The sequence below is a fragment of the Mirounga angustirostris genome, unplaced genomic scaffold (assembly GCF_029215605.1).
Source record: "Mirounga angustirostris isolate CCGP_5_RB_7025 unplaced genomic scaffold, mMirAng1.0.hap1 SCAF_2, whole genome shotgun sequence".
Taxonomy (NCBI): domain Eukaryota; kingdom Metazoa; phylum Chordata; class Mammalia; order Carnivora; family Phocidae; genus Mirounga; species Mirounga angustirostris.
Genome location: NW_026991710.1, coordinates 129441843 through 129454007, shown reverse-complemented (window position 1 = coordinate 129454007; position 12165 = coordinate 129441843). Strand labels below are relative to the sequence as shown.

Genomic DNA, 12165 nt, shown 5'->3' with positions numbered 1-12165 from the left:
TCACAGAAGGAAACCTGGGAAATTCACAAATATGCAGAAATTAAGCAACACCTTCCTAAATGTATTTGAAATTTAGGTGAATGAAAACGAAAACTCAATGTACCAAAAAGGAATAGACACGGCTAAAGGAACGCTCAGAGGGAAACAGCTGTAAATGCTCCAGTAAAAAAGGAGAAAGATTTCAAATCAATAACTTAACTTTCTGTCTTAAAAAACAAGAAGAACAAACTCAGCCCAAATACAGATTAGAGCAGAAATAAATAAAACTTGAGCATAGTCAAACAATAGAGAAAATAAAAGTTGATTGTTTAAAAAGATCACCAAAATTGGGGCGCCTGCATGGCTCAGTCAGTTAAGCATCTGATTTTGGCTCAGGTTATGATCTCAGGGTCCTGGTATTGAGCCCTGCATCAGGTTCCGTGCTCACCTCAGTGGGGAGTCTCCTTCTCCCTCTGCCCCTCCCCCTGCTCATGCTCTTACACACTCTCTCTCTCTCTTTCTCAAATAAATAAAATCTTTTTAAAAAATCACCAAAACTGACAAAAATTTAGCTAGACTGACCAAAATAAAAAAAGATCTAAATTACCAAAACCAGGAATGAAAGAGGGATATTACTACCAAACTCAGAGAAGTAAAAAGGATCATAAGGGAATACTATGAACAGTTTTATGCCAACAAGTTAGGCAACCTAAACAAAATTGGCAAATTCTTAGAAAGACACCAAATTCCAAAGCTGACTCAAGAGCAAATAGATAATCTAAATAGACCTGTAACAAGTAAAGTGATTGAATTATTAATCAAAAAATATCCCACAAAGAAAAGCTCCAGCCCAGAGGGTTTCACTGGTGAATTCTAACAAATATTTAAAAAATTAATATCAGTCATTCACAAACTTATCCAAAAAAAATAGAAGAGAAGGACACATTTCCCAAATCATTCTATGAGGCCAGTATTACCCTAATTACTACAACCAGACAACACAAGAAATCACAAGAAAAGACTACAGACCAATATACTTTATGAATACAGATGCAAAAATGCTCAACAATCCAGCAGCATATTAAAAGAATTATACACCATGACCAAGTGGGACTCATCCCAGGAATGCTGGCACAGTTTAACATATGAAAATCAGTCTATGTAAAACACTATATTAATAGAACAAAGCACAAAAACCACATGATCATATCAATAGATACAGAAAAGTATTTGAGAAAGCCTAAGGAAAAAAGTGGTTGGGGGGGGGAGAGTGAAGAAAGGAGGGAAGTGAAGGAGGGAGGAGGGGAGAATGGAGGAAAGGGGAAAAGGGAGGGAAGGAAACAGGAAAGGAGGGAATGGGAAGGTGGGGAAGGGAGAGGAGGGGAGAGACAGAAAAGGAGAGAGAGCATAAGAATCCAGATTGGAAAGGAAGAAGTAAGCAACTACCTCTATTTATAGATGACATGATCCTATACATAGAAAATCCTAAGGAATCCACTAAAAAACTATTAGAACTAAAAAATGAGTTCAGCATGACTACAGGATCCAAGATCAACATACAAAATAAACTATTTCTATGCTCTAGCAATGAACAAATTAAAAAATAAAATTAAGACAATGATTCCATTTAGAATTAAAAAAATAAAATACTTAGGAATAAATTTAACAGATGCAGTGTAAGATATGTATACTGAAAGTTACAAAACATCACTGAAAGAAGATAAGAACTAACTAAATTTTAAAAATCCCATGTTCATGAATTGGAAGACTTAATATTATTAATATGGCAATACTGGGGCACCTGGGTAGCTCAGTTGTTAAGCGTCTGCCTTCGGATCAGGTCATGATCCCCGAGTCCTGGGATCGAGCCCTGAGTCAGGCTCCCTTCTCAGCGGGTAGCCTGCTTCTCCCTCTCTGCTCCCCCTCCTTGTGTTCCCTCTCTCGCTGTCTCTCTCTCTGTCAAATAAATAAATAAATAAATAAATAAATAAATAAATAAATAAATAAATAATCTAACCAAAAAAAAGGCAATATTACCCCCAAATTGGTTTATAGATTCAATACAATCCCTATCAATATTCCAGCTGTCTTTTTTACAGAAATTGACAAGCTAACTCTAAAATTCTTATGAAAATACAAGGCACTAAAAATAGCTAAGATAATCTTGGGAAATAAAAACACAGTTGGAAGATTTTCACTTCCCATTTTCAAAACGTAATACAAAGCTACAGTAATCAAGAACAGTGTAGTACCAGCACAAGGATAGACAGACACACCAATCAAAGGAATAGAATTGAGAGTCCAGAAATAAACCATTATATTTATGCAATTGATTTATAACAAGGGTGGCCAAGATAACAATTCAATGGCGAAAGAACAGTCTTTTCAACAAATGATGCCGGGACAACTAGATATCGACATACGAAAGAATGAAGCTGGACCTCTACCTCACACCACATACAAAAATTAACTCAAAATAGATTAAAGACCTCAATGTAAGAACTAAAACTATAAAACTCTTAGGAAAAAAAAAAACATAGCAACAAATCTCTACTGCCTAAGATTAGGTGATGGTTTTTTTAGCTATGATACCAAAAGCACACATACAAAAGAAAAAATAGATACATTTAGGACTCTTGTGCTTCAAAACATACCAACAAGAAATAAATAAAAAGAAAATCCACAGAATGGGAGGAAATCTTTGCAAATCATATAGCTGATAAAGAACTGGTATCCAGAATATACAAAGAACTCTTAAAACTCAACAATAAGAAGACTAGTGACCCAATTTTAAAATGGGCAAAGGATCTAGACATTTCTCCAAAGAAGATATACAAATGGCCAATAATCACGTGAAAAGATGTTCAACATTATTAGTCATTAGGGAATATAAATCAAAATCACAATGAGATACCACTTCACACCAACTAGAATGGCTACAATCAACTAGTCAGATACTGACAACTGTCAGTAAAGATGTGGAAAAACCAGAACCCTCATACATTGCTGGTGGGGTTGTGAAATGGTATAGCTAATTCGGAAAACAGTTTGGCAGTGCCTCAAATCTTCAACATAGGGTTACCATATGACCCAGCAGCTGTACTCCTAAATATATACTCAAAGAGAATTGAGAACATATATCCACAAAAATATTTTTATATGAACTTCCATAGCAGCATTATTCATAATAGGCAAAAAAGTAGAAACAACCCAAAAGTCCATCAATTGATGAGGAGATGGACAAAATGTGGTATAACCATCTCTAAGAGTATTATTCAGTCATAATAAGGAATGAAGTACCGATACATAGTACAACATAGATCAACCCCGAAAACGTTACACTAAGGGAAAGAAGCCAGACACAAAGGCCCACGTACTGTATGATTCCATTTATATGAAACATCTACAACAAGCAAATCTACACAAAGAAATAAGTGGTTGCTAGGGGATGAAGGAAGCAGGAAATGGGGAGTGACTACTAATGAATACGAGTTTCTTTTTGGGGGGATGAAAATGTTCTGGAATTAGATAGCAGTGGTAGTTGCACTGTTTTGTGAATATACTAAGAACCACTGAATCATACGCTTTGATTCATGCTGAATTGTATGGTATGTGAATTATATCTCAAGTCCCAAGGCTTAAGGTGACACATGAATGGGTTATAATTAAGACTTGAAGCCAAATTTGTTTGATTATAAATCCTGTTGTCTTAATTGCCAACTATATTCCTGGACCTCCTTCCTTTCTCACATTACAGGCTTTCTGGAAACGGTTACTCACTCCTCTAGAATTCACCATTGTCAGACACCAAATCTCTCTTTCACCTTTTCTTCTCGAGTCAGTTTGTCTCTAACTGTGGACAGCTCTGCCTGTATGGCCTAGAGATGCCTCAAAAACAACCCATGTTGAACCAAATTTAACTTCACCTTCCACGACGTCATCTCCCTTTGATGAATCCTCTTACCAGTGGTGTTCTTCATGGGCTGGTGTCCCTTCCAGTCCTCAGGCCATTTAGAAAGCAAAGAGGATTAACCTACCCCAAGCCCAGTAAATGATCAGGTTTTTCATGCTTAAGTTACCAGCTCTGACTATTCTCTTTGATGATTCTTCACTTGAATGACATACTACCAAGAGATTTTTCATTTGCATTTCACTATTAATAAAGCCTTAAATGTATACTTCAAATATGAACATAATAGCAACTAAGGGGAAAAAATTAAGGCCCTCTCTCCCAAAAACTCTAGAGAGCTCGTAGTACAGACAGTACCCCAACTCAAGTCTCACAGTGAACTGAAACCACACAGTGTACTTCTCCATGTTTCTAACAGGATAAAACTTCGAGTTGTTCACTTAAAGTCATCCCGAAAACTATGGCCACTTGGATGGATAGTTGTAAGATTCAGGAATATCTTAAACTAGTAAAGTCTAGTTATTCCCTAAATTACCCTCTAACTACTGTATCCAGGATGACTTCTAAAATGTTCCTTCTTTTGAGACCCAGCAAAATGTGTTTAGTGTACAAATTAAACATATATAACTTTAGGGGCGCCTGGGTGGCTCAGTCGTTAAGTGTCTGCCTTCGGCTCAGGTCATGATCCCGGGGTCCTGGGATCGAGTCCCGCATCGGGCTCCCTGCCGGCAGGAAGCCTGCTTCTCCCTCTCCCATTCCCCCTGCTTGTGTTCCTGCTCTTGCTATCTCTCTCTCTGTCAAATAAATAAATAAAATCTTTAAAAATAAATAAATAAATAAATAAATAACTTTATGCCAAAATATTAAATTTTATTATTTTTTTAAGATTTATTTATTTGGAGAGAGAAAGAGAGCACAAGCAGACGGGGCAGAGGGAGAGGGAGAAAGAATCTTAAGCAGACCCTGACTTGAGCACGGAGCCTGACACAGGGCTCTATCTTACAAACCTGAGATCACGACCTGAGCCAAAGCCAAGAGTCGGATGCTTAGCCGACCACGCCCCCCCAGATGTCCCAAAATATTAAATTTTAAAGTCATTAGACAACATGCCCAACACAAAATTTTTGTTTATAACCATTTGATAACTTGGAATAATTGCAAAGAAAAAGTGAAATCAACAACAAACAACCCAAAACACGGATATTCCATTTTGCTGATATTCTAAAAAAAAGTAAATATGTGTTTTATTTCCATGCATGCACTATTTCAACTATTTATATAAAGTGTCAGGATTACTGCATTTATAGAATAAATTGGAAAAAGCAACTCATCTCCAACACTCTTGTGTGGTACATATTCTTAACAGTTATGTGGCTAGACACGAAAATTTATGTTCATTCAGTACAAGAATAAGATAACAGGTAGAAGGGAGCAGACTCAGGCCTTACCCTTTACACTGCTTTCCTTCTCCCAACCACATCTCAGCATCTCTAAGTGTTGGCAAAAGTGGATCCCCGTTCTGATTAACAATGACACATTATAAAATAAATAGTAGTAGATGCACATCTGGACTGCATGGAATTATATTAAGGGCACAATTTAGGCCTCTTTTTGTATTTTAAGTTTATATCCATATTAATGTGCAGAGGTCTCAGTGATCCTGTTACGGGTAGACAGCAAAAGGCTGTGGCCACAGTGACAACAGCCCCTCCTTCCCGGAGGGACATCTGTAGGCAATAGGCTAAGGGAATCCACCTGCCCTCACTCTCCTTCCATAAGCCAGGAAGAGGCCTGGGGCACAGGCAGCATCACCTGGAAATGTGACTGCACCACCAATTCAATCTGGCCCCAGGCCAGGCATTGTGCTAGATACAGTGGTAGGGTAAAAGATGACTAGAACAGAGTCTCTGCTCTCCCCATAATTGCAACTGGTGGCTCATACCAGCACGTAGAACACAAGGCAGTGTGGAATAGAGGCAAATGCAAAAGCTGTGGAGCATAGGGTTGAAAGAAATGTATTCCCACTGGGGATCTGGGAGAGTCTGGGGGGAGAACAGAGCCGGTCAGGCTCTTAGATGGGGTGGGGTGGGACGACTTCTGCAGATTAAAGTGAGAAAAGAAAAGGGCATTAAAAGCAGAGATCATGGCTCAGAAGTGACCTTATTTGTCCTTAATTATAGAATGAAGATAATAATAGTACACCTACCTTGGAGGGTGGTTTGAGGATTAAATACAAAAAAAGTAGCTGGCCTTAGCAGGCACTTGAAAAAGCTGTAGCTCTTACCACGGGCAGGGAGGGTAGTAAAACCAGGAGTGCTCACTGGGAGGTTTTATACTCCAGCAAAAAATAACTGTGTCCTCTTGTCATTGCTTCTATGACTGATCTTGTTTCAAGCCCCCATGTAGGACAAATACCTAAAGTCAAGAGAAACACAGGAACATTAGTATTTTTCTTCCACGAGAAGGTGACTTTCGCAGAACAAAGTTGTGTTGCGGTCTTGGCAATTAACCTGAGGTGTGGGAAGTGGGATGGCAGGTCCTTGGTCTCAACTAGAAATGACAAATACAACTTCCACACCAGGACGGAGTTTCCTGGGGTCAGCCCCGGTAAAGCCTCCCACCCAACCCAGTGATTGGGGGGCCAATAGAGCAGTGCTTGCTGCTATACATTCTTAGATAAAGCAATTCATTTCTCCTAACTTAATGTCTTCATCTGTAAAACGTGGACAGTGATACCTGTCACTGGGGCTTATTCAGAGGCTGAGATGACACCAGATACATGGCGTGCTAGGCCAGTGCCTGGCACACTGTGGGTGTTTCATAAATGTTAACCCTTTTTATAGTTAGCGCAGTAGAGACTGGCTTGCCTGGCACAAGCTGTCCGGCTTCTAACTTACTAAAGATTAGACTTCTTCAAAGAGACGCCAGGAAAGGAAAACAAGGAGAGGGGAGGGCAAGGAGCCCCATCAAGGACTTTAAATGCGGTTTTCCCTCCCACTGAGAGGGCCCCTGAACTCAATAAACGAGAATGACCCTAGCTGAACTTCCAAGCTGGGAAGTATAGTTGGTTTTTAAAAGCAGTTCTTTTTCAGGATCAATTGTTCAACAGAACTTTAAAGCTTGCCCTCAGAAGAGGCTCAGTCCTGAAACCTAAAGGGAAAATAATGAAAAGCAGGAATGTGCCATCTCTCTACAGCGAGTGGGGCGCCCCACACATGCTGTTCGAACACAGTCATTCTGCTGCCTCCCCTATTCCAATTTAACCAGAAACCTGAGAACCTGGACTGAGCTCCAGCTAACATTATTTAAATGAACCGGCTGTTACATGAACCTTAAACCACATGTCATTTGGTTGTGGGGCTGCCCTGGGCCAACAGACATTAATACAGAGGGTTCCCAGCTCACAGATGGATTGTGTTCCAAATATGCATTTGGAAGGCTGTGGTTTGAAAGGCAAAATGCACTTTCCCAAAGAAGCAACGCTGTAAATGGTGATTAGGGCCATACGCCAGCTCACAAAACTCATGTAATCATAATATAGCTACTCTCTGTACATTTTAGCCCGAAAAAGAGTAGAGGTCAATAATATTACAATACTAATAACTGAAGAATGAGATCAACAGGGGTGCTGGGTGGTTCAGTCAGTTAGGCGTCCAGCTCGTGATTTCAGCTCAGGTCATGATCTCATGGGTGGTGAGATCAAGCCCCATCTCGGGTCCCCACTCAATGGGGAGTTTGTTTGGGATTCTCCCTCTCTCTCCCTCTTCCCCTCCCGACTCATGTGTGCATGTGCTCGCTCGCTCTCTCTTTCTTATAAATAAATAAGTCTTAAAAAAAGAATGAAATAAACAATAAAGTTGAGTATCTTTCATTTGTCTTGAGTGGTAGTCTTTAAGCACAGGTAGATTTAATGAATGGAGGATGAAAAGGTCTATTCAGTGAGGCTGAGAGGCCAGGGAACAATGGGACGGTAGTCAGGACCCCCGGCAGTTGGGAATCAGACTAGCTTGCACGATTTCTACGAATTTTAAGAGGCTAGCATCTGCACCTGAAGACCAATCTAGCACGCGGGGGGCGGGGTAGCAGGACTGAAAAAGTTAGCCAGAGTATTTCTTTCTTTTTATTTTTTAATTGTATTTTATGTTATTATTTTTTTTATTTTATTATGTTATGTTAGTCACCATACATCATTGGTTTTTGATGAGGTGATCCACGATCCACTGTTTTCGTATAACACCCAGTGCTCCATGCAGTACGTGCCCTCCTTAATACCCATCACCGGGCTAACCAATCCCCCCTCACTCCTCCCCTCTAAAACCCTGTTTGTTTCTCAGAGTCCATAGTCTCTCATGGTTCATTTCTCCCTTCAATTCCCCCCCGCAATTTTTCCCTTCCTTCTCCTAATGTCCTCCATGCTATTCCTTATGTTCCACAAATAAGTGAAACCATATGATAATTGACTTTCTCTGCTTGACTTATTTCACCTAGCATAATCTCCTCCAGTCCCCTCCATGTTGATGTAAAAGTTGAGTATTCATCCTTTCTGATGGCTGAGTAATATTCCATTGTATATATGGACCATATCTTCTTTATCCATTCATCTGTTGAAGGGCATCTCGGCTCTTTCCACAGTTTGTTAGCTGGAGTATTTCTATGCAGCCATTTCATCAGCCACGGTAGGACCTAGCTTCCGTGTCCCTCTCCTTTTAGACATGATTACTCCCATTTACAACCCAGTCTGCCCCTGACCCCAAGGATCACAGAAGTGCAGAACATTTGGTGCCTTTTTCACACTGATTTCTGAGATCAGACAAGCTCTCTCGGATACTAACGTCGCCTGGATGGTTTTAATTTGACACCCCCACCCCCGTTTAGAAGGCCTCTACTACTGCCATCCCCTTCAAGGAGGGGAGGCCCCACAGTTGTTTGGACTCTCTTCCTCTACCACCCTGCTCCATGTGATCAATACCGCACCTGGTTAGAGACATTCAAAATCACCCATTCTAGCGGTGAGGCTAAGGATCAAATATAAATATTTCATCTGTAAATATGAAAAAGACATGAGAAAAGAGAAAAGGAGTAACTTGAAAAAGAAAGTTATTTGAAAAAGACCATCTGTAAGGCAATAGAGAGGACTTCTGTAAGATCTACCTTTAGGTGGCACCCTCAGCCCAGGGCAGTTGGGTTGTCCTGCAAAGGACAGCAGAAAAGGGAAACATTAATGAGTGTTGGTCCGAAAGTGGGTAGGAAGGCTGAAAGCAGCCACTTTGCAATAAGTAATTTAACATACACAAGGCATTCCTGTGAAGTGCATTCTAGATTAACTCACATATACATAAACGCAGTAACTAATTCCCTTAAAATTACAAAATGTCTCATAATTTTATTTCTTAAAATTGGTTTATATCCCTTGCCTACATTCTATTGATTTACACTTTTTAAAAATTAATTTTTTAATAGTTATGTTCTTTCCCAGCACTAATTCTTTGACAGCTAGATATATGCAAATACATTCTCTTGGTGCATGGCTTGCTTCTTTTTTTTTAAGATTTTTATTTATTTATTTATTTGTTTGTTTGTTTATTTATTTATTTATTTATCAGAGAGAGAGAGAACGAGCACAAGCAGGGGGAGCAGCAGAGGCAGAGGGAGAATCGGGTTCCCTGCTGAGCAAGGAGCACGGATGCGGGACTCCATCCCAGGACCCTGGGATCATGACCTGAGCCCAAGGCAGACACTTAACCGACTGAGCCACCAGGTGTCCTGGCTTGCTTCTTTTTAATGACAACTTTTTATTGTACAGAAGTTTAAAATTTTAACATAGACTAATTTACCAATCTTTTCCATTATGATTTGTTCCTTTTGAGTTTTGTTTAATATATTTTTCGCCATCTTGAGATGATAATGATATTCGTTTAAATTGTCTTCTTCAAGTTTTGCTTTTTAAACCACCTGTTTTGTTTTGGCATGGCAAGCCTAATTACTAAATAGTCCATGTATCCCTGATGATTTGTCACTCCTGTCCTAAAACTAGCTTCCTGTAAATCCATGTGTCTATTTGGGGGGCTTTCTATTCTGTTCCATGGGTCTATTTCTCTATTCCTGCACCAAATAGCATACTTAATTTTCTAACTATTCTTGAATCCACCTTGTTTTTCAAACACCTTTATGACATTAGCTCATTTCTTTCATTACATCATTACAATCATCTCAGGGCTCTAGATCAAGACACGACAGGAGGATGCATGAGCTATGGCTAATATGCTAAAGAGATTAGCACTAAACGACAGGAAGGCTGTTGATCTATTCCAGGATTTATGACACTCAGTTGCCAAGCATTTGATTTGGGAAACAAATTTGCAAAGTAATTAACTTTGGTTGGGTAAACCACTCCAGAAAGCAATGGTTACCTTTCTGGGAAACAAGGTATTAGTTCTATATCTGGAAATGAGTCACGAAAGGAACCAGGTATGATACAGTAGAGTAGAGCAAGTCCATCACTAACAGTGGGGAAGAAATGGACTTTTTGAATTTTATTCCCTGCTGACTGTTGAGCTGAAATCAGAAGGAAGATGACTCCCTTTGTGCTCACAGGTGTTGCCAGTGAAATATGTAGACATTTCTGGTGTCAATCAACCAGGGAAGAGAATCTCATATCAGGGAGTCAGAACTTATATAATAATAATAGGCCAGAATTTTATAGGATAGGGAAATTCTATTTCCACCCAGACATTTGTGGGGGGGGGGTACCTGATTTAGAGGAATCCAGATGAATTTGAGGACATCGAAGACTGGAGAAAAAACGGTAACTCATGTGAAATCCCACGGATTGGGACATGAAGACAGGCCAAGAGCTAGGTAGGAAGGCAACATGTCCAAATGAATTCATTATCTTTGTTCCCAGAAATCTGCTGCTCTTTCAATATTCCCACTCTCAGCACTCTGCCCAAATACCAAGCTGCTCAAGCCACATGACTGAGAGCCATCCTTGAGGATCAGTAAGTCTTACAGATTCTATCACCTAGATCTCTTGGCTCTATCCACGTCTCTCCATCTCTCCTCCACCCCATCCCTGCACATACTCACATACACCACCAAGGCCGTTGCTGTCTTTAACTGGAACTACAGCAATAGCTTTCTGACTGGTCCCCCTGACTTGAACCATAGTTGAGTCTCTTGCCCACCCTTGAAGCCAAAAGGCACATACCCACTGCACCACCTACCTACCAGCTTTGAAACTTGGACAAACTTCTGCATCTCTCTGTGATTCAATGTCTCCTGTAAAATGGAGATAATAACACCACCTACCTGGTAGCCTTGTTGTGAAAACTGAATGAGTTAACAGAGTAAAGTACTTGGAAGAGGAAGGCACTTACCACAGTTAATTGTCCTGAAAGTTTGTCTCCACATCCTGCTGGACCATAAGTTCTACAAGGGCGGGGATGTGTCCATCTCTTGGTCAGTCTCCACTGGTAGCTCCTTGTAGGTTTTGAAAACTATGAGCCACCACAAACTGGAAGGGAGTGAGCCATATTTTGTAAGTCAGACTATCTACTTACGTGTTCCATTTTTGTCTATTTCCCTACCAGTGCATTTCTAGAGGCTTCCCCAAATGCTCCAGCCTGTTCCCTGCCATAAATCCATACTGGGTCTACAGCTGAGGGGAAGGAGAATGCCCCCTGAAGGTGGAGGGACAAAGGCAAGTTGTGGGTGATTTCCCCGGGGAAGTGCAGGCACAGAGCAGCACAGAGGCCTAGAGGGTCTGCCTTCTCTCCCCACAGGGTTTCTCCCCTTTGTCATCTTTGGAGGGGCCAAGTGTGACTTCATCAGGGACCTGTCCAGATTATTAAAACTGCAGACAACAGGGAAGGAGGGGCGCTGGGCCCAGGAACAGGAACGCAACTGGAGATGAAACCAAAGTTCAGTGTCCCCGTTTTGGACAGCCACCTGAACTCCCGTCTTCGGATAAAGGCTTCTGAAGGAAAGAGCCAAGAGAAAACGACCCCTCGCTCCCTCTCTCCTCTCCATTTCTCACTCTCGGTACTCCCCACATGTCTTCCCACCTTACTTCTGAGCGGCTCTCCGGCGCTGCCGCCTGGGACAAAACCGCCGGCAGGAGCCAGGCGCAGGACGCGGTAAGAGCCACGGTGGCCGACCAGTGCGTGACTGCAGAGGGAAAGATCCCCAAAGGCTCTCCTGGGCACCGACAGGGAGGAGGATCCGGAGCCCCCGCCTCTGCGGGCGGCGGCGGCGCGGGCGCGGGCGCGGGGCGGCGG

At 41.2% G+C, this 12165-nt stretch overlaps 1 long non-coding RNA gene across 2 annotated transcripts in view; it reads right to left on the bottom strand.

Moving 5' to 3' along the window:
• The window catches only part of LOC123848154 (uncharacterized), a 24658-nt gene extending 12493 nt beyond the window's left edge, over nucleotides 1–12165 (bottom strand). Inside the window, exons 1-4 of one of the 2 annotated variants that reach the window (XR_006791689.3) lie at nucleotides 11953–12165; nucleotides 11266–11402; nucleotides 10640–10743; nucleotides 6096–6304 (exon numbers count right to left, since the gene is read on the bottom strand). This is a non-coding gene — a long non-coding RNA (uncharacterized LOC123848154). The remainder of the gene's footprint in view (nucleotides 1–6095; nucleotides 6305–10639; nucleotides 10744–11265; nucleotides 11403–11952) is intronic. The other variant, XR_006791688.3, reaches the window with a different exon arrangement.